The following is a 25701-nucleotide window of genomic DNA, read 5'->3' on the forward strand; positions in this document are numbered from 1 at the left end:
CTCCTTAACTAGTAAATATATGAGATGTAATCCATATAAACAAAAGCTCTTTGGAGCCCTCAACACATTTGTAATGTAAAAGGAATTCTGAACCCCCCAAAATGTGTACAGGTTGCATTCAGTTCTGAGGACACCAAGAGAAATGAGCTTATAGCTTAACCAGGCAAGTTAGACAAGAGGCCTGTAAAGTTTCCTCCTGAGGTTCCTCTCCCTCTCCACAGGACTTACTATAATGTCACATGAAGAACCACTCACATTATGTAACGCCAATGAAGTTGCCATGTCTCAAGAGCCCGATAACTGGGCGATCATGCAATTTATTGTTCAAGTAAGGACACTCTTCAAGAAAAGGAATATGTTATTCAGGATTATGCTGAAATGACAATCATTCTACAGTGACAGCTCCTACAGAGAAGTTTCTTTGTTCCTCAATATAACTGAGATATAGGTTGGAAAAGTCTCCATGAATGGAAAGAAGACAACTGCCAAGGAGATATATGTAGGCGAGGATCCCAAGTCCCTCCAGAGCAGGAGGGAAACTGAGAGGATGATGGACAGCTGGGGAAGGTTGGGGCAAAGAAATTTGAATGGGAACAATAAAGAAGTAGTCCATCAACTTTGCCAATCCCGGTGTCCTCAGGGTCTGGCCCACTGGCCTGGGTTCTGGGTAAGCTCAGCAATTTCCAGGTGATTGTTTTCTGCTAAAATTGAAATAAGAACAAACACAAATATTTCTGGGTTACACGGTGGGAAGACAATGGATAAGGTGGAGATCATTCTAGAAGAGTCTTTGTAGGTACCAGATGAACAGAAAAGGACTCCAGCAATGTGAATTTGATTCCCACATCACCCACCAATAGGAAGAAAGTAAGTCTACCCCACTGGGTTCTTTCATTTCCTTGCAAGTTTCTAAGATCCCTGATGAGTGGAGTTTTAGAAATACCACCTATTTTTATTGTCCTGAAGCAAACAAGAATGAGTGGGTGTTGAAAGGACAAACAAGAAGCACCATTGCCAGGTTTGTCCTGAAATGCTGACAGCTTTTGACAAATGGTGCAGATGATGTCATATCCCATAAGCTGAGCATCGTCTGCATCGGCATCAGCATCGTCTGAATAAGGCATGAAAATGAGCTCAAAGCCCAGCTGTTTGCAGCTCACTGAGTATATTTACCCATCCCCAGAGGTGTAATGCTTCAGGGGCCCAGGAACAGCCAGATGTCCTAAGTCCTAGCCAGCTCTGAATTGGACGTAAGCACAGGCCAGTCACTGGTTAGCGGTGGACCTTGCCTTTTGATTTCTAATTTTTACACCAAACAATAAGAGGTAATAAAGTCTTCCTCAGATGTTATGATGACTACAGGTGAATTTGTCAAAATGCTTTAAGCTGCCCGCAACCTAAGGCAGCTCTGAGTTTATTATATGCAAAATAAAACCTAAAAGCCCACAGAAGGTCTTGCTTTAATAAAATAAATAAAATAATGATTCGGTCACAATTTAGAAAATGACCACCATTCTTTTAATGGCTGTGAACAATAAAAGCAAACAAAAAAGATAAAGGATGAGAAAGGGAGGAAGGGACAGCAGGAGGAAGAGAGAGTAAAGATAAAATTAGAAAGACAAGATTGGTTCCCTTAACTCGGAATCCAATCCTGTCATCTCCTTGACAACTGGCCCTGCCGAGGGACAAGGGGGCAGAGGTCAAGTCCCAGGGGTTCACCTGCCTCAGCAGAAATCCAGGCCTGGGGCCTGGCTGGTCGGCAAACTGGAAAACCTGAAGTGGCAAGCTCCTGGCCAGCCTGTCTGCGGCTGCGCTCTCCCTTCAGTCTGACAGCAGGGAGAAGCTGCAGCCAGTGCACAGGGCCACTGCCTCGTGGGGACTGGGGAATGAGAGGGGCACCTGAAGGAGCCAGGTCCATGAAGCCCTCAGCAGTGCAGCCATAATCAGTGGCCCAGATTATAGGAAGGTCTGTCCCAGTCACAGAGTCTAGAGAAACTTCCAGAGCTTTGTCTTTTGAAAGCCAATAACATCTGTGCCTCTTCTCCCCAGTAGTCAGAGCACATGCCACATGCTATGATGGGCTACAGCTGTTGTGGTTTTTGTTTTTTGGGGTTTTTTGACCAACCTGCACTGCGCCTGACTCAAATGTTGAGTGCAGACCAGTTCAGATCAGCTCTGGGGTGGACAGGGTAGGGTGGCACGGTCAGAGTCCAGCCCGGGTGCCTTGGTCCCTTAAGCAATGTTCAGGTACAGACTGGATTCATAAGAAGCCAAAAGCTTGGATCGAATTTGAATTCAGTACTGCCACATTATGAATATTGGTAATCCTAAAAAGTCACATGGTGAAACTTAATCCCTGGCGTGATAGCATTCAGGGGGCGTGCTTTGGGGAAGCGGTTAAGTCATGAGGGATCAGGAATCATGAAGAGAGCTGCCTTGCCCCTTCCACCATGTGAGGACACAGCAACAGGGTGCGGTACATGGAACGCAGAGGGGGACTTTGCCAGACACCAGATCTGCTGTCACCTTGGTCTTGGACTTCCCAACCTCCAGAACCGTGAGAAAGAAATTATTCAGTTTAAAATGTTTTGTTATAGCAGCCTGAAAGGACTAAGGCAAGCCCAGAGCCTTTGAAGGCAACACAGATACAGAAACTGCTGTCATAAGGCCCATCCAATGGGTCTCCCCTGCTCCAGCCCCTCCTCTTTGTCTGGTACCCTCTCTGCAGGCTTCTGCTCCTGCCAACCCCCTGCTGTGCCCCTATACCTTTCAGGACATGCCTTTCTCTACAGGTTATCTGGCAAAGGCCAGGGTGCTCATTATACCATGGTCCTAAACCCAGCTTCAAGTCAAAATCACATAGGGACAATTTCTTAAGTTTAAATTCTCAGGGTCTCGCCCAGACATGTGGTCAGAATTTGGTGTGGTCTGAGCAGCTGATACATTTTTGTGTCCCACTGAGTCTGAAGCAGCTGGTCTGGGCACCCCACTCCAAGCCCCAGTTCATCATTACTCATCTTCCTGCAGCACCAAATTTTTCTTTTTTTCTAAATAAAGAATTTATGTTATAGAATATACTTCAAATTTCACATGAACTTTAAGAAAAAAAATCAAATAAATTTCTTCCTTATGCCATATGGCCCCAGCCACACCCCCAACCAGGATATACTCATACATTCTTGCTATCATTAGATGTTTGTGAAAAAAAAAATGTGAAATGGCCTCACCCACGAATACTTGCCCTTTAGGAAGACCTTGAAGCAAGAGTACATAAGTCTCTCTGGAATGAAACTGACATAAATAAATGAAAATAATGATAGAATTATAGATATTGTGCATCAGACAATGTTTGGGAATAGCAGAAATCCAAGACCCCTGAACTCATTCTAGGCAATAATAATAAAATAGCATCTGCTGTTTATTGAGCACCTATGAGGTGGACACAGCATCTCTGCAGAACGGGCACTGTTATCTCTACCTTATTAATGACCAAACTGACCCTTTGAGCAATTAAGTGACCAATATCACCATAAAGGGAAGGTTTCCATTCAGGCTGTCCGGGCAATCTTTCTTCTCTTACAAGGGAGGATCCCTTCATTGGGAATGGAAAACTGGCTGTAGACTGAAGACTCATTCCCAAAAGGCTATGACAACATAGCCTCTGTCCCCAAAGCCCACGTGGGTGAGAAATGGCCTTTGTAAGCCAGGAATTCCAGGGCAAATCAGGAAGGTCAGGCATCCAGACCCTTCTGGAGACTCACCCCTAGCAAGGGCGAGAACTGAGTAAGTACCCTTAAGTGGATTCTCTTGCTTTTGTGGCTTCCTGCTAACCTGCTTACTGTCATCCAAGCAGCTGCACCTATTTGTTAAGACCCAAAGATGGACCTTGATTTGGTTTCCAGCTGCATTATACCTGAATCATATCTGGGTTAATCACTCCAAGCTGGGGTGATATCCTCTGCCTATAACAGGATCCACATCCTCTGAAGGGTGAACCCCTCTTTCTGATAGACACAGCCTGTGTGAGTTTTGAGGAGCAAGAGGGCTTCTGTCAAACACCAGCAGGGACAAAGGACTGTAATGAAGGAGGAGCCCAGCCATTGTACCTCTTGGACAGCTAGCCTTTCAGAAAAATAAATGTCAGGGAAAGTGAAGCAGATGATGTCTTGGGACCAGCTCCCCAGAGTGGAAGTCCCAAGAGCCAAGCTTGCCTAACCCCACCAGGATTTATGTGGTTTTCACCCTGGGGCTTCTGCCAGGAGCCAGTTCCAAATCTCCTCTAGTCTCATTACTATGCAGACCAATTTTTCATTCATCTGGAATCCACTGTAGCATTTTAATGTGGAAAGTCTGCTTCACCATTTCTCTCCCCTGAAGAAAAATGGCTTAATTTCTCCAGCTGATAGATTTTTTTTCTGATCCTTCAGACAGTAGAAAAAGACTCTGGAAAATCAGCCGTTGGACTATCCACAGACATTTTATGATGGCCATAAACAGGGCTGTGGCGGAATGACATGCCGGGCAGCATCCTGATCAGTGGCCTCAATACTGTTATTATCAACCTCCTGCAAAGATGATAGATAGCTAGATGGATGGGTGGATGGATAGATAGATAGAATGATAGATAGATGGAATGACAGAGAAACCATGTGAGGAGCTATGGTTTCCCACCATATATGGAGAGTGTAATCCTTCCCTATATTTTTCCCTGCAGACATGTGAGATTTTCTGATACCAAATCAGTTCACCTGCCCACCCCCCACCAGATTGAGATGGATTTCATCAGGAGGGGAAAAATCTACTTAGGAAGGAAATTAGAGGCAAAATTGGGGTTAATCCTTTTAGCTGTGTTTTCTTTTGTTCAACCCACAAGGCTCAGATAGATGTGATCAGCCCATCCTGTCTGTGGCTCTTCCTCTGAGGCTGAGTTGGCCTGGTCTGGCCTGGGACAGAAGGAGGCCACAGAAGGAAGGGGACTAGGCCCACCACTGGGATTTCATTAGAAGACAGTTGTAGAAGAGTGTGGCATAGACCCTGGAGCCAAACTGTATGGGTTCAAATCCCAGATTTGCCACATGCCAACTTCCTGACTTCAACAAGTTACTTAACCTCTCTTTGCCTTAGTTTCCTTATTGATAAAGGAGATAATAATTATGCATACCTTGCACAATTAAAGTGAGGATCAATGAGTTGATACAACCAAAGTGCTTAGATCAAAGACTGCCATACAGCCTTTACAAAAGGGGGTGAATCAAAGCTCTCTTTAGATTCCCTGACTAAGCAAGTTCACTACACAAAAGATGAGACTTTAACCCCCACAAGAAGATAATCAGATTTAACTAACTCAGTTTTAGGTTCAAGGCCAAAGGTTTCACTTAAGCATAACCCTCTTCCCTTTTACTATTTATCGATCTTCCCCAGGAACCGAAGCAACACTTGTTCAAATCAATAACCTAATCTGGGCCTAGACTCAGAACGGAGAGGACATGAGCTATAAACCCTGGGGCCCTAAGCCAAGACCTCAGACCAAGGGCTGGACCTCTGGGGCAGAACTGTCTACCTGCAGCTCTTATGACCTTTAAAGACCTAGGCAGCAAGATGTCCTTCAGAAGCATGCAGAAGTTAGCAGACTTTATCTTTTGCTGAATAATTAAAATCCCTGTGTTCTTACACACTTAGAAGTTGCCCCAATGGCTACATAGTGTTAGTTTGCCCCTTGGTTAAATGAGCTTATTGATGTGTGGCTCATTGTGGTATCTGGGGCTTAGAAAAGCTGAAGGTCATAAAGCAGAAGGCTGGAAAGTGTTAACACTGACATTGACATTGTCTCAGTGCCCCCACCTCTGCCTGCACATGTCACGGTGACCTATTAGAGATTCACTTCCCAAACTGAAAGCACCAGTTGCTGATAACCCTTGATTTCCCACACACCATTGTGTCTGTGCCTCCCACAGTGTGAGCCAGATGGAGCTCTCCCTACCAGCCTGCATGATGACAACCAGTTTGTAGGAAGCCAGGAGATTTTGTCTTTGGAGAGCAGGATGTGAAATTGATGGAGTACTATGTTGCCATAAAAAACAAGAAGCATGAGGATCATGTCAATATATGGAAATGAGTATATGAAATAATGTTAAATGCTAACAAGCAAAACACCCAATACTTTGCACATACTGATTACAACTCCATCAATAATTATGTCTGCACACTCGTCAGCAAGAACTAGAAGCAAATTTAGTGTGGTCAGTCTAGAGGATTACTTCTTGGATTCTTTCTTTCTCCCAAAGAATCACTTTTTTTTTTTTTTTTTTTTTTTTACTTTTTATGAGAAATCAGGAAGCTGGCCCGGGACCAACAAGAGAAGCATTTGGCTGCTGAAACAATTGCTTGGTCAGAAAGGGACATTTGCAATGGATGAAAATATGCATTGAGGGAAGCTGTAAGCCTGAAAGCATACTCAGTTTTATGAGCAATGCAGACCCTGCCCCTCCCAGGCTGGCTGAAGTCCCAGGCTAAGTGGGAACCTCAGCACAATTCTCTCAGAAGGGCAGACAACTAGGCACAGAGGTGCAGAATGCTTGCAGACTTCAAATGGATCCAATGTTTTCTCCCTTCTTTATCCACACTTTGCCTTCATGAAAGTATAACCACATTGTCCAGTTTTGTCTGGGCACAGCCTTAGTTATCCTAGTATAATTGTTAATAACATCCCCATTCTATCTCAAAAGTGCCCCTGTTAAGATACTAAAGTATACTCTCCATATATACTATGACTTGAAATGCATTCTGCTGTCATGTATAACAAATTAGAGTAAATAAATACATTTTTAAAAAGTTACTAAAGTATATAGTCCTTCTAATTCATAGAGCTACTCAGGCTTGCTGTATGTAATACCTGTCCCCAAGACACTGAAAGAAAGACTTGTGCACACATACTCCTATTCTGAACTTAAAAGTACCAGGGAACCAGGATGGCATTTCTGTCCCCAATTTACAAGGACACCTTTCAGTGGATTGTTTTGGAATTGCTGCCAGTACTGTGCCGGAACTGGCTGGTACCAGTCCAAATAGAGCATCTCTGTCTGGTTTTGTGTTAGGTGAGGCCATGGTGGTAACTTGAAACTGGCACTGATAGGGGTATTTACACCATGGAAACCACTAACTGCTACAAATCTGAACTCCCCCTGCCCCACTCAGGGAGCTTGTTGTAAAGTATTTTGCAGCACATTGTGGATTTCTGGAGTCACTGAAACTGGGATACAAACTTCTTGGTAGGACTGTCTGGTCAGACAGGCCAATGCTTAGCTCCTAGCCAAAGCTTACAGCCAATTTATACAATTTTGTATAATTTATACAAACCCCAGAAAACTGTGGAATGCAATAGGTAGTGCCTTGTAGATGGGAGAAATAGACAAGCATCCTTTTTTTTTTCTTTCTAGATTTTCCACACATATTAGAGATAAAATGAGAATGCAAACACAAATCAGTTCAATTGTCTTGGAGTGTGACAGCTTGACTCCCAGCCCAGGTTATCTGCTACCTGACAAGGTTGTTTGCATCCTATTAAAGCAGATGACTAGTGTGCTATTGATACAGCATTGAATATTCTCACAATGACAGCTTTGAATTGTGACCACTTCTTCATCATATGAATCACTGAAAAATCTGTACCAACTGACACCATAACATGAGTGTCACTATACAAAGTGGCTTATTCTTTGGCACCAGTGACGTCTTGCTAATTTCCTCCTTACCCACCCCTATCTCTTCTAGCAGCAACTCAGTAGGGCCTTTGGTAAAAGCCATATTTCATGGTCAGGGAAAATTCATTACTTCCTGTCACACACTACTTACTGTCATCTCCTTTTTGGAATCATGACAAGCAAATGATGAAGTTCTACAAAGTTTAAACAGGTCCTTTAAGGGATTTGCTAGCACCTATACGTCAGCACTTCGTTGGCAAGTCAGCTAAATCCAAAAGATTCAAAGGAAAATTGAAGTAGAAGGAAATTCTGATCTGGGAAACGGAGGTACTGAGGAAAGATGGGTAAGAGGATGATCCCTGGCACAGCTTCTGCAGGAACCGAAAATCTCGGCTGCATGGGGTTGGAGGAGGAAATGGGAGCCATTCCCGCCCCCCAGATCAGGCAACTCCAGTGCACAAAACTCTCCGCTGAGCAGCACAGGAAAATTAGTGCATGTGTTCTCACACCTGCATTGACTAGAGCATGAGCCAAGCTGTGTGACCACTAACTGTGAAGTGCCTAGCACAGTGAGGACCAAGAGCAACAGAGAGGGTGGGGGCAGAAGATCATGGGGTGCTAATGAATGGAAAACACAAGTCAAACCCAAATCGCAATCCTTGACTTCCCATGTGTAATGGGGTCAGCAATTTGCTAATTATCTTTACTGTCTGCAAGCCTTGAAGATACTTCAGGACAATTCTTCTACAGACATTTATATAATCATGTCACTGTTTTATCCATAGTCAGAACAGATGATCTTTCTAGGTTCCGTCAAGCTCTAAGAATTAAAGTATTGTGATGATCTAAAGATCAGATTATATCCAAATTTATTGGAAACAGGAAAGTTTCTTGCTGATAATTTTATAATAGAAGTTGGGACCAGCACAATCTCTTGATGCTAAGCTGATAGTCATTAAGGAAGGAACTAAGAATCACGGTTCCACTTCTGGACCATGGCATCGATCCCACGTTACACTCTGAATTTCTGCATGCTCAAGCAGTCAGCTTTAAATTAGACAAGTGTTTAAGGAAAAAGTTATATGCTTTGGGTAAAATTGATGTCTATAAGCCAGTCAACAAGTGGCCCAGGATTATGTTCTCCAGACACGTGTCCCTGTCTTTTAGCACAGTTAGACTTTAATTTATCAGGGACTAAAATAATCCTTTATGTAGATCTCCGTGCTAAGTGGCATCTTCAGTGCCATCACCAAAGCTCCTTAAAAGTCTGCTCATGTTCCAGACCACAGGTTAGATCATACATCAATGTATGATCTCCTCAGAACACATTACCTGCCCCTGTGCTCAAACTGCACAAAAAGGTGGTATTTGATTCTAACCTATCATTTATTGGCAGTGTGATGACTCTTAAAAGAAAGAGCTGAACTCTATGTAGTTCCTTTATTGCCTAAATGATTTTGGGGATCATCAATTATACAAATCCAATAATAAATTCAGCTTCATTTTTCTAGTAATTCTAATAATTAACTGACATTATTATTATTATTATTATTATTATTATTATTATTTGGTACTGGGGATTGAACTCAGGGGCACTGAACCACCAAGCCACATCCCCAGCCCTATTTCGTATTTTATTTAGAGATAGTTTCTCACTGAGTTGCTTAGTGCCTCACCATTGCTGAGGATGGCCTTGAACTTGCAATACTCCTGCCTCAGCCTACCAAGCCACTGGGATTACAGGCATGTGCCTCTCAGCCCAGCTTAACTGACCCATTTTTTGATTCACTAATCTTTAGCTAAAGATATTTCTCCTTATGCATATTTCCTGAGCTTCTCACTGGGGTATGTGTATCTCAGCTGTGTGTGTCTAAGAATGCCCTTTCTTATTCAGTATATTTGGGATAAACCTTAGATTTAAAAATTGGTAGATAAGTAATGCTTACTCCCAAAATAATTTAAAGGTGGAGCTAGATTCTGGTTGATGCCAGGCATTAGTACAATCAGTGTGTCTCAGCTCTGAGTCACACGATGAATGGTCAGTTGGAGACAGCCCTAGGTTAGGAGTTTGAGTCTCTTTGGGATGCTGGTGTTTTTGGTTTTGTTTTGTTTTTTACAAAAGCCTGACATTATCACAACAAATGTCAGAACAAAAGCAAACCTCATTTTAAATTATACTCCAGTCAAAGAATTTTTTCTCCCAACTTCCACTCCAACTTCCCTAAAGTCCTATAAGAATTTTCCCTCATTGGACAAAATACTGCAGTCATAGAGCTAGAGGGAACTCAGTAATCATATAACTCAGTGTCCTCATTTTACAAATGAGAACATCAAAGTTTAGAGAGGACGAAGGATCTAACCAAGGCCACTCAGCAAGTCAGAAGCAGAGCCAAGGCAAGGCCTGTCAGTCACTGCTTATCACACCATGCTCTCCGCCCAGGGCCTGGACTGGCTTGCTGCTGCTACTGGCTCCTGCTTATTCTAATTTCTCTCCCTCATTCTCCCACTTCTTATGATTTGACTGTTTTCTCGCCATCTATTTCGTATTTTGGCTATCCATTTTTTCCATCAAACATTAACCTTTCACCCGATTTCCTACTCCTGCCTTCCTGAATTGAATTGTTATGTCAAAGTTTACATCTCAGCTTTGTTTACATCCACTGGTTGGTCTCTGCTTTTACCCGGCACTCCTCTTCTATATGCCTCACCTAGCAGAGACCCTAGATATTGGTAGATATTAATTTGCTTGTTTCTCCATCATAGATTCTCCATCAGAGATTCCTTTCCACCCTCTCAATTTCAACCCAATACTAACTCCAGATTCTTTGTGGAATTTTTGGTCCTTGTAATTTCGGCCACTTTAAGGATTTGCTGGCGCTGTCCTTGGTGCTGATCTTAGCAACAGCAGCAACTATACAATCTGAGTGGGGAAAGTGGTTAAGGATTTTTCTTAACATACCTGCTTGGTTTTTGTGGTCAAAAAATAAATAATTAAATAAAGTAAAATAATAATTATAACTTATAAATCTTAATAAATATGTATTCAGACATTCAAAGTTGGTTGTCTTTTTTTTTTTTTTTCCTTCCAATCTCTCTCCAGAAAGGGACTATCAATTCGAGGGGATGATCGTTTGTGATGTGCTGGGAAATGTTTAACAAATGGGTCTCCTGGAAATAAAAGCAAGATTTGCAGTGTTTCCCAATCTACAATCTTCGTGATAAGTAGTATTTCCATAATGAATGACTTCATGTTTCACATGGGACACTGCTGCATATGATGTTGAAAGTTCCAGTGAGCTAGTGCAAGTTCCTTTCATCATTCCATTGGCTATAGCTCATCACCATGTCTCAGGTTACCAAAACTAGGACTTACCCAAGGTGTGACATGTCAAGATGGTTTAGAGCCAAAATGTCTGGAGGAAAGTGTTTTTGAGGTAAAGTTCTTAAGTGATATCTATAAAGCCAAGAGAACAATATGTATCTCCAACCCAGCAAGGCAGATACAAGTCTTAAAAGGAAAATATGATCAGTGTTATGGGAGTTATTTTGAAAAATCAGGGATATATTAGGATAAACTTGAGCTTGGTATTGTAAAACGTATTGGAGTCTGTCCTCAGTGTCTGCAGATGGATAGGGTAGGGACACATCAAGTTGACTTAATGGTGCACAGTCAGGCATATACCCACAGTGTGCCCTGTAACTTGATATTCTCAGCTCTGAATCTGACTATTGATATCAAAAATTCCAGGTAGTCTGTTAAGATTTGTTCAGTAGTCACAGATAAAATTACATTGCAAAAACTCTATTTTTATTTTCAGTTCTTCTTTTATTAAAAACCTATTTTGATTTTGGGGAAATGATAGTGGTCAGGATTATCTCTTGGTTAAAAATGGAAGAAACCAACTTGAAATGGAAAAATGAGACATTTATTGGGAGGAAACTGATGGCACCTCACAGAACAACCAAGATCCTAGAAGGTCAAAGATTCATCTGGGATTCAGGAACAGTTGATACCATGAATATGACAACATCAAAACTGCTCTCAAATGTTTGTATCTTATGTCTGCTTCACTTGAGTGTCAGATGCATTATTTCCCCCCTTTTTTCCTCATCACTTATTTATCCATATAGCAGAAATCAAGGCATCTTTCAAGCTTTGAACTTTAGAGTTACAGGAAAAAATGACTGGAACCTTTTAGTCAGCTGTTGCCTGAATAATTTTCCCCCAAAATTCATCTACTGAAGGCTTAATCCTCAATATGGCAATATTTGGAAATAGACCTTTTAGGAGATAACTAAGGTTAGATGAGATGTTAAGAGTAGGGTCCTAATCCAATATGGTCTGATGGAAAGAGGAAGAGAGAGAGTACTCCCCTGCCCCATTATCTATTTCTAAATGACAAAAGATTGGTTTATAGGACCAGAGCATACAATCTGGTCCTATAGAAGTTTTAATGAATTATACTCAATAAATAATATAGGATCTCATAAGATCAGTTGCTTGTACAAACCCACTGACTTATTGCCACTGTGTACTGGATCAGTTATTTCCAAACCTGCTTTGCTAACAGAGTCATGTGAAAGGCTTTTAATGCATATAAATTGTAAAGCTTATCTCAGTCTCTTTTAATTAAAACCCTGTGAGCCTGGACATGTGCTTTAAGCTCCCCAAGCGGTTCTGGTGCAACCAGGCTGATGCCTCTCCATTGACCGACACTTGGGAAATCCACCCTCTGGCTCTAAATGTATGTGCCGTAGGATCTCAGGAGAAGGGAGAAGGGAGCATTTTAAAAACCTGAAAGGTGGGAGATGGATGAAGGGAAGTTTAGAGAATGTAAATTATTCCTTCACATGATTGGTATAATACTTCCTGGGTCCATACTTCCTTATTCAAAAGCCTTGGGGCCAGATGAGTTTCTGTTAGAAAGAAAACTCAGTTGTATGCATTACTTATTATCTAACATTCCCAGAGGGTCCAGAGGAGCACCCTATATTGAAACTTTGCTTTGTGCTGGACTTTGCCTCAACCCCACAGTAACTCCATGGGGGCTTTCTATTCTTTAGCTCTGTTTTTCAGATAAGGAAATGAGATTCCAAAAGGTTAGTCCACATGCACCACAGCACACAGCTAGAATTCAAACCACCATGCTGGGTCATCTCCTAAAGAAGTCATTTTGATGCCCGCAGGGGCACAAACATGACTTTTCCCACAGACTTTGTACCCAGTAGTCCTTTCACAGGGTGGAGAAAAGGCTTACTCCATATTGCCAGATTTAAGTGTCAAAAGCACTGTGACTAGTAATTTAATCCCTTGGAGGGAAGAGAACAAGGACTTCACATTATTAATGATTTTGCCAGATAGAAGCTAATTATAAAAGAAAGGTAGTCATGAGGATCTAATGGGAGAGAGAGAAGGTGGTAAAAGTAGAGACAGAGGATGTCGCACCAAAAACATGGAGGTGGGGGAGACAGTCTCAGAAAAGAGAGGCGGAGAGCAAAGACTGGCTTCATTAGTTTTACAATTTGGCTTTGGGTCCACACAGATCTGTTCAGTTCCTGCAGGGAATTGCTCTGGCCCCTGTGGATATCAGGTTAAAAAAAAATCCAGAAATCCTTTCTAAGAATGAAAAGATGAAAGGAAAGGACCAGCTCCTCCAAAATATGTTTTAAGTGGTTTTATTGTATTTCAAGCAATTCATCCATGTTGTGGGCTTTCTCCATCCTGAGCTAAGACCTTCCTGCAGAACAACCCTGATCCCAAGTCCTCTCAGGAGGACTTGGCCAGAGGTCAAAGCATGTGTCCATCTCTGCCTCATGAAGTCTCACAAATCATTTTCCTTTGATTTTTATAAGCCTGCATGTGTGGTTTTGTTCCTTCTCTTATCGCTGCTCCCAGGCTCTCTTCTCCCCCATGAATCACTCTGTCTTGTTTCCTACTGTCTGACTTCTTAGCCTCAACATTTCTGCCTTCTCCCTTTGCTCTCTGCAGGAAACCAAAGCCTCAGATTTCACTTCAAACTGAAGGCTGACATCTTTTCAATGCATATCACAGCAACCAAGAAACCTTCAGACTCTAGTTCCATCAGCACATGTGCTTGTCACCGGCCATCCTGGAGGGCATCCCAGCCTGGACAATACTCAGAAACAACCCAGAGAGAGCAAAACTGAGCAAAGGAACTGGGGGGCATGAGGCTCCTCATCCCAAGCTGCACTGCACCAACTGGCAGATTTGCCTGTGTGTCATTTGGGGTTTTATAGTCATGCAAAACCCTTGTGTTTGTCTAGCTAAGTGGAAGTCCTACCACAGAGCTTTGTTGCTTTGACCCAAGGTGCCTTATTTGTGAAGAAAATGCTACTTTGCACTTTTAAAAAGAAATTCTCGTGAGACTCTCAACATTTAATTCTTCCTGGTGCCAAAATTTAAGACGGAAGGAGTAACACGAAGAAGGGCTAATTGGTTTCTCTCAGGAAAAGCGGCAAGTCAGCAAATACCAAGATTTGATCTTGCTAAGTCAAATTGCAAGAGTCTGCTACTTCTCTGAATCATGCATGTTGGCACTGGAAGGCCCTGGAGTTCTGGTCTCCTCATTTTATAAAAAAGCTGTCAAGGCCACTGAGATATTAGTGGCAGAGCCTTTGTATAGAGCTCCAGGTTCTAACTCCTTGGGCCTCCCTCTTTGCATCCACTCCTACTTTCTCATTTTGAAAATCAAGGAGACATAACTTTCCTATGTTCATATATGAATACACAGCCAATGAAACTCCGCATCATGTACAACCACAAGAATGGGAAGTTATACTCCCTGTATGTATGATATGTCGAAATACACCCTACTGTCATGTATATCTAAGATCAAATAAAAACTCTTTTAAAAAAAGAAGAAGATAAGGAATACCTGGTGAAAACTTTCCAGAATTAGAAAACTTCCCTCGGGAAGCGGCACATAGTTTGACCCTATGGATGGGAGTCTGAGCCAAGGAGAATGAGAGAGATGAAGAGTGAGGTGACAGCCGGAGCTCAAAACCTTGACCCCAAAGCTGGGAGACTGGGGGTGTTCTGGAGTGGAGACACCTTGGGCTGTGGGTGGAGAGGGGAGTAGCTGGAGTCAGGCAGGAGACGCCCCTCAGAGGTGAGGAATGTACAGGCCCACGAGGTTGGGCACAGAGTGGGGGGCCAACTATAGGAGCCCAGGGGGAGAAAGATCAGCAGGGGTCAGAGGGCTGAGGCGTGCCCTCCTGCCCTGAGAGCCTCTGATGAGGAAGGGACACTGAGTGAGACCTCTCTCAGGCCCTCTGGAGATGACTGGGGTCCCTCCCTCTGACCACAACTGGTGCTGTTGAGAGGGCCACATTCTTGCTGGAGCAAAAGAAGACTCCTGGGGGCCGAGGGTCCTGAGAAGAAGCTTTCTCAAAGCCAGAGCAATCGACAGAGCATAATGTGAGGGCGAAGAAAGGGACAGAGTAAGCAGGCTTCCTCCACGAGTTCCAAAAGCAGGTGGAAGTTCAGGGCATTTGAGAGCAAGATACAGCTGCAGCCTCTCCTGGTGAAATGCCTCGCCTCTCCTCTCCCATCCTCTCCTCTCCCATCCTCTCTCTTTCCCTTTAGTCTCTCTTCCCGTCTCACCCTGCCCTCTCATTCCCCCATCTCCCCACCCTCCATTCTCCTCCATCCCCCTCCCCTACCACTCCTTTGTTTTTTGGTTTCATCCTGGAACAACTGTGATTTAGATGTCACCTCCAATTTCCTCCTGAGTGGCATTTAGTTTCATCTCTTCTCCATGAAATTGATTGAACTCCCTGAACCAGGTACAAAGGGGACAAGAGCACCTTTTTCCTGGGGACAATCTTTTCATCTCCTTTTTGCCAAAAGGGCCTTCACACTGTGCCTGGTAGCAATTTTCAGTGTGTGTGTGTGGGGGGGGGTGCATGTTTGTGTATATGCAAGGGTGTGTGTGTGTGTGTGTGTGTGTGTATTCATGCTTTGACTAATTTGCATCTTATTGTGAGGCTTAGTTTTCCTTCCCCTTCTCATCCTGAAGCCTGCTCTCAACAGAAAGGTCCCCTTTGGAGGACATCTTCACTCTCCACTCCACCCCCGTCCCTCCCCACATGCCCACATGGTGGGACTGCCCAGAGGAGAGAACCTGGTTGAGGGTGAGACCACTTGCATGTGTGTCCCCTGGGAGCCTCCACTGACATCTATGCTGTCAACCACTGCTCTCTCCAACTGCTTTTGCAAAATGCAAACACATGGTTCAAGAATGTCATAGAAACTTCTTAGCACCTACCTTTCTTCAGTTATTAGCTTCAGTCCCCTGACAAGGCCCTGAAGGAATGGACCTTAGGGTGACGAGAGAGCTTCCAAAGACAGAAATGCAGTTAGGCTCACAGTTGGGGCCTCGGAACTGACTTGTGACAGGATAGGCTAGAGTTCCTGGCAGCACTTTGGACCAAAGGGGAAGCCAGAAAGAAAAGTGTAAAACAATTTTACACACTTGGCCACCTTGCCCAGAAGCACTAGCCTAGCCCTGGCATTCAATGGACATTTCTGCATCTGTGTCCAGCATCCTTCCACCACACTTCTTTGCTGGCATCATCATGCATTGTTGGCAAGTGTTTACGGCTCCACCTTCCACTAAGCTGAACTCACTGCACAGCCCAGTGGGGAGCAATACAGTTCTGAGCAAGATGAGCTTGGACTTGAAAGAGATGGACTGGGCATCTGATCCTACTTTGCTCACTCGGCTGACCAGGTCACCATTTCCTCATATATAGCGAGAAGAATTAAGCCTGCTTCCCAAGATGCTGGTAAGACTACAGGCACTTCAAAAATACAGAATCCCATCAGTGTCTTGAGGTACCTCTGCTCTGAAGATCTAGGACACTCTAAGTACACAAATATATTGAGTCCAGATCACATGACTAAGAAAGTAGTAGGGCTTTAGAAAGCAAAGGTAGGATTTTGAGTACAGGAAGCATAACAAATTCATCCCAATCTCCTTGTCCCCCAAACTATACAAATGATGTCAAGAAGCAGCCACAGGAGGACAGATTAGTGATGGAGGTTCAGAGGAAAAGTCACAGCCAAGTGATCCTTCCCCACTGGGCACTGCGTTTGCCTCCCCAGCATCCAGACCTACCTCACCCCCTTCCCCATTGCCACAGAGATTGGCTTAGTTAATGACGTTTAACCTAACCACCCCTGACATTACCTGGTCATGGTAGTTGCTTCAGGGTGATCCCATCAGCCAAAACGTCAGGACTCTGGTGCTTGACATGCTTGATGGACTTGAACAAACACCCATAAGGCCCTCATTACTGCTGGCTACTATGAGGGAAGCCACCTCTAGATGACATCAATCCCCCTGGCAGAGAGAAAAAGAGAATCAAAGAAACTGGGTCACTGATGACAGCAACCTGGGTCCATCTGAGCCTCTGGCTCCATTATTCCTAAACTTTCAGCCAAGTGAACCCCTACATTCACTCACTATTTATACCAGTTTGAATGAGAATTTGTTATTTGCAGCCCAAAGCATCTTCTTGCCTGTGATTCTGAACATGAGTATCTCCTCCACATTTCTGATCTCTGAGTGTCCTCACTAGGATGGCAACTTGTCCTGGATATGTGTTCCTGGTCTTGCTACTGTTTGTTGAACTTGTTTCATCCAAAACTTGATCCCAGCATTTACACTTCAACTTGGTAACATTAGCCACACACCTTCCTCGTTCACTCATTCACTTGCTCAAGAATGTTTATGAATTCTTCATTATATGCCAGAGACTGTGGGCACTTGAAAGAGGAAGGAAAACAAGTCAAGAACTTCATCCCTAGCCCACATCCTGAGGCCATTTGCAACCCATACAAGCCCAGTGTGCTCGACCCGTGAATTCCTTCCTGGAAGTGTTTCTTGTGGCTACATGGGGAATCTGCAGTTCTCAAAAACTGCATGATAGTCATGAACTTCATTTATCTGGAAGCAACAAGAATGGATACCAGAGTCCCTGCTCAAGACGCCAGCATTGAGTTGGGAAAGAAATAGAGTCGAACAAGCATCTCCTCTAGAGCCAGGCAAGGCTGTGTAATTAAATCCAAGTGAGCTCTAGCCTACAGGATGAGCCTTGTGGTCTAGAAAGGGAATCAAGAGACTTCAGCCTCAGGTGGACTTGTAAAAGATATATATTCAGCAGTCTCTGAAGTTGAAATATGATTATGAAGCTCCCACTCTGGAATCGGGGCTGATGAGCAGAGACCTCAAAGATCGGACAGCTGGGCAAAGCCCCTGTGGCTGAACATACTTGGGTTTGCAGTTTTACAATTTGTTCAATATTCAATTTTTCTAGCTCCCTCTGCTTTGCTCTCATACTGTCTGCAGCTGCATGACCCCACCCACCTGGTGGAATTGTTACTTGAATATCTCCCTCTCTTCCACCTGGTGGACATGTGCAGACCTGCAAAGCAGGGAGGAACAGAACCTCTCTCATCCAGAGCAGCACTAGCCAACACCAACATCAAGCTTATTCTGTGCCAAGCACTGCCCAGGTCCTTGACATGTATTTCTCTAATGGTCTTACAGTCTTGCAAGATTACTGCACTATTCCCCACTTTACAGATGAGAAAACTGAGTTGCCAAAGGTTTAAAATAACTTGGCTGTAATCTTTGCAATAGCTAGGAAAGGACAGAGGGAGGATTTCAAACAGGTAACTAGACTGTGGGGTTCTTGCTTTTATCTGTGGTGCTATTGTACCTACGTGTATACTCAACACCAACGTGTGGGATTAAAATAGATTTTGCAGAGGGAATCTCTGTAGCAAATAGTAATAGCCAAAGTCCATGATTCTCCAATGTCCCTCAGCTTCGTTTTTGGCTTATTTTTGTGGTACTAACGATGGCAGCACATGCTGAGCAAGTACTCTACACTGAGCTACATTCCTAGCCATGGTTAAACCGGTTCCAAATGCCAGAAAGAAAAACAGTTCAGAGTAGAAAGGTGGAAGTGAGATTCCTAGAAGAGAACAGAGAAGCCTCTTTAATTGAGCATTTGAAACAGGCTTTTGGATTCCCATCATGGAAAGCCACAGTACTCTAAGCCCATCAAGGCTAATGTTCTCATACTCACTGTGAAAGTCTGACTCTGTGGCCTGACCTCTTTGGTGTGTTAAGTTACGAAGTCTTTGATATTCCCACCTTGGGGAGGTGGATTCTGTGTGCCCACTACAGGGCTTATGATGACTTCTGGTAGGCTTCTGCCCACCTGCCTTTACTCTTGTCCTCCAATCAAGTCGATCGTGTTTGCTTTTCCCATAAATGTGCCAAGGAATTTGGAGGGAAGTGAACTATGTGACTTCTGAGGCTCAATCATAAAGCCACACAGCTCTTACCCTGGAGCCTGGGAGCATTACTGATCCTAGGAGCCCTCAGCCTTCATGCAAGAAGTGTGACCACACTGAGATCAACAGCGAGAGGGGCCACCTGCCAGCACTCTGGTGGACAGTCCCAGCTAAGCCCCTCTTTCTGCAGGCCCACCTGGCCTTCTCCTAAGTGGACCCTCCAGCACCTGTTCTCAATCAGGCTGCTGGAATCATTTCTGGTCACGCAATTAACCCCAGCTGAATTCTCTATATCAAGGTGCAGAGAAGAGCCATCCTCACCACCTCCTGCCCCATAGAACTGGACAGCATCATAAATGCTTGTTGTTTTATGCCATTGAGGTTGGGGTGGTTGGTGATACAATATTAAAAAACTGGAACAAACAGATACCACCTTATGTATTTAGCAGGACTGGATCAGATAATGTAGGCTCACCCTTAATATGTGCCTGGCTGTACTATAACTTTTTAAGTGCTATCTTGACCCAGTTTTGAGGCCCTGGCTGGAGGTAGGTCATTTCCTCTTCTTGAGCAGCTGATTAAGCCCACATTGTCACCACCCCCTTTATTGGGCTCTGACTCTGCCCTAATCACCCAGGGTCAGGTACCAGATGACCAACTGCAGCCCTGAGGCCCCACATCCACTGAGATAACTCACACTAACCAGTCGTAAGCCTGCTCACCCCTTTGTTCCCAGCCTCCCTGTGGAGATGACACCCCGTAGTTACCTGAGCAGCCCTGTGTGCCAAGCTGTGCCATGGAGAGCATGAGGGACAAATTCCAACAAGTTCTTCCACTTTCTCTCTCTTGATCGGCATTCAGTCCCTCCGCCACCACCCACAGGCATGTGACTAAGCAATGGCAGGCGAGGTATCATTAATCTGGGCTACTTCTTTGCCATTACCTCCTTCCTTCCATCTCTCCATTTTGTCTCATTAAGAAACAGGCACATCTACGGGAAAGGCAAACAGATAGACTTGAGTGGAGGACAAATTAGGAGAAGAGTAAAGGCAGGTGGGCAGAAGCCTATCAGAACCCCCATGGCAGGGTGGGGGCAGGCAGGGAGGTCATGAGCAGATACTCTGTGGGTCTTAATGGACTAGTGACCCCATGAAACTTGGTTTCCTTCTCATTGTGAATGCCACTCAATCCCGGAGTCACCTGCCCTTTACAATAGCATCTTGTTTCGGTGCACACTCACACAAATACATAGCATACACATAACCAAGGTGTATAAGCATCCTGTGTGTGGTTAAAAACTGAGGGACTTTAGGTTGGTTTCTTCAGTGTGATTTGCATAGCCTCCCACGCAAGTGCCTCTCAAGCCCCAGTGTGCACAAGACTCACCTGGGGGCTCACCTGGGGGCTTACAAAGACAGAGCCAGTGGCTCCAGTGTGTATCTGATAGCACTCTGCACTGGTCTCCCGCTCCAAGGTGATGTCAGTGCGCCTGGCGCCAGACCATATCTAGCAGCAGTGAGGACTTCCACCTCTGACCCCACTATGTGAGAGCCAGGTCCCTAAGAGCCATTTAGGTCAGTTCTCTCTGAAGCAAGGTGGTTCCAGTTTTGAGAAAACTACTACCTCTTAGCCATTGCCCCCTTCCTTCCCTTTAACCCTAGTCAACCCTGCGGTCACTTGAACAAGGGCGATGGGGCTGGCCATCTCCTCTCTTCCCTTCCCCCATCCCAGAGGAAAAGGATGAACTAGACCAAGTGTTTGGCCCTGTTTCTGTCTGACCCTGCAGCAGGAGAGGGCCTGCTCTTCCACTGGGCCTACCCTCAGCAGCACCCTGCATAAGCAGAAGGCAGGTCTCCCTGGGTGGCTCACACCTGCCAGCTTCTCACAGCTGTCACGCCCAGGCCAGAAGCGTGAATGAACTTAGGTAAATGTCACTGTCTTCTGAGAAGTCCATTCCCTGATGCTTCTTCTACTTCCACCAGGAAAATCTACAGTGAGAAGGGAGTTGAGGAGAGAAGGCATCTTTGCTTTTTAAAATCCAAAGAAAGAAAATGCTGAAAATACAGAAAAGCAAACAAGAGCAATGCCAGTGAAGGACAGAGTGATAAGGTGGCATCTCTCTCCAAAACGATTCTGAGTTTCCTTAATCCCTTGACTTCTGAAGCCACTTTCCACCCTTTACAAGGTTTAAGTTAGCTGTTACGCACGTGTAAGGTTTCCTAGTTCACCCCCACTGTGTGGCCAGGAACGTCTGTAACAAGGGACATGGGAGAGGATGTGTCTGGACTCTAAGGGAACAGGGTTGGACTGCCAGGTTTACCGATGGGGATCCCCAACTATACTTACAGGATCAAGGGGCTAGTTCCAACAAGGTTCAGTGAGGAGGGTGGGCCTCAGGAGGTTTGGAGGAACCAATTACAGAAGGAACCAGAGAGGACCCTGATTGTGTGGATTCCATTCAGTGCTCATTCAGTGCATGTTCTGCAGGCTTTCTGATTCTGTCTCCTCCATGTCAGAGCCCTGGTGGCTGAATTTGATCTTGGATTCCTTAGAGTCCCTGATGGAGCAGTTCTCAAAATTGGTCATGAGGTAAAACTGTTGTGCTCTTATAAATTGTGAATGAAAATATTTGGCGAACAAATTCAGACACCCTAACCACCTAACCTCAAAACCTTCTGCTGTAATTGCGTGGCCCTGTTCCTATTCTCCACAAAGGTCTTAACTAGTAGATATTTTTCTTGTTTATGTATTTGTGGATTTCTTTTCTGTCTTGCTGGCACACAGGCTCTAACACCTTTTTACACTATTCATTCCTCATTTCTTGTTTTGGCGAATCATAACTATACATAATAGTGGATTCATTGTGACATATTTGTAAGTCATATAACATAATTTGGTCAATTCCCTAATAGCTCCCCTTACCCTTCCCTCCTCTCTCCCCTGACCCCCTACCTCCTTTCCCAGTCTCCCTGATATTTTGATGAGATCCCCTTTTCTTCATTTTTCTCTTTCACATGAGAGAAACATATGATCCCTGACTTGCTGAGTCTGGCTTATTTCATTTAATATGATGTTGTCCTGTTCCATCCATTTTCCTGCAAATGACATAATTTCATTCATTTTTTAATATTTATTTTTTAGTTATAGGTGGATACAATGTCTTAATTTTACTTTATGTGATGCTGAGGATCAAACCCAGTGCCTCACACATACTACATAAACACTCTACCTCTGAGTCACAACCTCAGCCCTCATTCTTTTTTTGAGTCATGGAATCAGCCCGGTGTGTCTTTCAACAGATAAATGGATAAAGAAAATGTGACATATATATTCAAAAGAATGAATAAAATTCCTTTGTGTATATATGCCACATTTTCTTTATCCATTTATCTCTTGAAAGACACACCGGGCTGTTTCCATGACTTAGCTGTTATAAACATGGGTATAGGTCTATCACTACAGTATGTGGACTTTAATTTTTTTTTTTATAAATACCTGGGATTGGTATGGCTGGTTCATGTGGTGGTTCCATTCCAGTCTTTTGAGGAGCCTCTATACTGATTTTCACAGTGTTTGTACTAACTAGCAATCTCACCAGCAGCATATAAGAATTCCTTTTTTTTCCCACATCCTCATAAACATTTATTACTTATATATTTTTTGTTGTTGTTGTTGTAAAGTGTTACTGTTTTATTTTCTTTTGTTGAATACACATTTTACTGGCAATCCAGATAAGCAAGTATATAAAGGAAATACTAAATTTTTCTTTTGGCAGAATTCAAGATAAACTGCAGATTAAAGTGCTTCAATTTAGCCTGAAGAAATGTTTTGAATCATACAAATTTTTAAGAGGAAAAATAAAGACTGTCCAAAGGGACTCTCCTAGCTTATAACACATTTCCAGAATAATTTTCCAAAAAAGTTCAAAAATACTCATTGACTACCTTAAAAATATGTCAATACCATATGGCTTTATGAAATAATTTCTAAAATTTACATTTTTTATTTTAAAAGGATCCAAAGTTTTAAATAAACTGCTAGCAATATCATTATCTTTACTTATCTCTGAGGATGGGACATACATACTTTTAGAACAAATAATGATTTTTACAAATCAACACACACACAAAAAAATCACTTAAAATATTTTAAAGGGGAAAAGAGTTTTCACCAAAAGTCATCTTTAAATAGACTGCAATAGATGACAAAGTTCCTTTCTATACCATCCAATCCTCAATGAGATGCTTTGGCAGTTTTAAGGCATATCAGTCTCTATGAAGAGACAATGACATTAATGATGTCCGTGGAGATGGCAATTGCCTTGATGGCTCAGTTTGAATAGACACAACACTACTGGGCTGGTTATCCAAGTCAGAGGCAAAGCTGCTCTCTTCTCTTATATCAAGAGTTTGTTTAACTGAAGTTGGGGCGGGATATTCTCCACAGTCTTACTGGCATTATTCAAGTTGTTGATTAAGTGTGGTGATATCTCACTCCTTGTCCAGGACACCAAATTCATCTTCTATTGTGACTAGGTCTTTAATTTCAAATGGTTCCAAGGAAGGAGCCAAAAACTCATTTTGTAAAGGGTCTTGAGGACAATTATTGTCACATTCCATATCTGCCTTCACTTCAGAATCTTTATCACTATCACTGTCAATGGAAATAACAACTGGGAATGTGAAGTATTATCTCCATGATGTTTCTTATACTTCTTCTCATGTTTCTTCTTTTTCTTTTTATGATGTTGAGTTGTATCAGTAGCTTTCCCTTCATAAACTATCTCCACACTTAAACTCCGGGTTCTTCTTTTTCTTTTCTCGGGTTTTGTTTCTCTCTCTGATGATCGGCTGTCTGAAAAACTGTCACTCTCATTTTTGTAATTTCCACCCAATTTTGATGAAGATTTTTGGTAATGACTGTCCTTTACTTTAGAAGCAAATTTGCGAGATGGTTGAGCAACTTCATTAGCGCCCTCCAAATGCCGTGTTGAATATTTTCATTTCCCTCCAGGCTTTTCATTTCTCGCCCGGCCGGCCCTGTAGATGCAGTTCTTGACCTATTACTAGACAGTCTCCCCGATCTGTGCCTTTCATAATAATAATACTTCCTTTCACTGTGATTACTCTCTTTCCTAGCATTTGTTCTTTCAAAAAAGGACTGAACTCCAAAATCTGGACTTGAAGATTGTCTAGAATGATGGGCTCTGGACAGAGTCCTCCTTCTGTAAGAAGATTCATAACCGTCCCTGTCCTTGTTTCTACTGTAATAGGTATACTCCCACTTATATCTGCTTCCATAATTATTTCTTAAGTAACAACAACCTCTATTTCTGCTCCGTGATCTTCTTTTGCCATGATCACTGCTGTGAGATTTTGATCTGCTTGTGCTTTCACCACTTAGAGAATGAGTCTGGCTTCTTCTTGACCAACTGCTATCTGTAGTTCTTGATCTCTTTTTGTCTCTTCTTCCTCTAGGTCTGCTATTCTCCCTGCTTCTAGGTCATTTGCTCTTTATTCTTTTTTTCCCATGATGCTTTCTATGATTCCTCTGACTGTGCCCGCTTCTACTCTGGGAACGTGAATCTGAACTTCTGGATCTTCCCCTCTTTCTGTGACTATGGTTTTATGAGGAATATACTCTGTCTCCTCTCATAGATGAGCTCAGGTCTCCAGCAGATGACAATGATGCAGATCGTTATTATTTGTATTTTTGATGGCTGCCATGCTAACTGGAGTGAGATAAGATCTCAATGGAGTTTTGATTTGCATTTCCCTTATTGCTAAGGATGTTGAACATTTTTTTCATATATTTGCTGGCTGTTTGAATTTCTTCTTTTGAGAAGTGCTTATTTAGTTCATCTGTTAATTGAGTTATTTGCTTTTTCATTGTTGCTTTTTGGTGTTACACTTTTTGAATCCTTTGCATTAATCCTGTGAGAGGAATAGCTGGCAAAGATTTTCTCCCATTCTGTAGGCTCTCTCTTTATGTTCCTGTTTTCTCTGCTATGCAGAGGTTTTTTTAAAAAAAATTGGATGTTATCCCATTAATTATTTCCTAAACTTTGGGAGTCTATTTAAGAAATTATTGCCTGTGCCTATATGTTCGTGTGTTGCCTGTGTGTTTTCATCTAGGAGCTGCAAAGTTTCTGGTCTAATTTCTCTTAGGTCTTTGGTCTATTTTGAGTTGACTTCTGGACAGGGTGAGAGATAGTACCTAGTTTCATTCTTCTACATATGCATATCCAGTTTTCCCAACACCATTTGTTTTAAAAAATGCTGGGTTTTCCCCAACTTGTTTTTGGTGCCTTTATGAAGGATCAGATGGCTGTATCTGTGTGGGTTTGTCTCTGTGTCTTCTATTGACCCTCCCAACACCAGCCCTCCCCCAGGTGGACCTACTGGGACACATACTACTTTGCCTCTACTTATTTTACTTACTCTTGACTTCATTTATGTATGAACTTCCTCATAGAATCATCTTGAGACGGTTTGAACCTCATTGCCTGGGCAATCCTGGTCAGTACATGGGTATTGCCACCTTTAGTCAAAACTTCATTCTGCTTGGTCATACTTGAACAGTGTCCTTAGTTACCCCTCAGTCCTCCTTCTGGAAGATTGCAAACCTCCCTGCAGTTCAGCCTTTCCCATCTGTGGCTTGTCAGCCTGCATC

The 25701-nt window shown here is 43.2% G+C and overlaps 1 pseudogene; it reads right to left on the reverse strand.

Annotated features, from left to right (window-relative positions):
• Nucleotides 1-23096: 23096 nt before the first annotated feature.
• LOC107139310 lies at nt 23097-24726 on the reverse strand (annotated as a pseudogene).
• Between the last annotated feature and the right edge of the window lie 975 nt (nt 24727-25701).

This window comes from Marmota marmota, unplaced genomic scaffold (genome assembly GCF_001458135.2).
Source record: "Marmota marmota marmota unplaced genomic scaffold, marMar, whole genome shotgun sequence".
Taxonomy (NCBI): domain Eukaryota; kingdom Metazoa; phylum Chordata; class Mammalia; order Rodentia; family Sciuridae; genus Marmota; species Marmota marmota.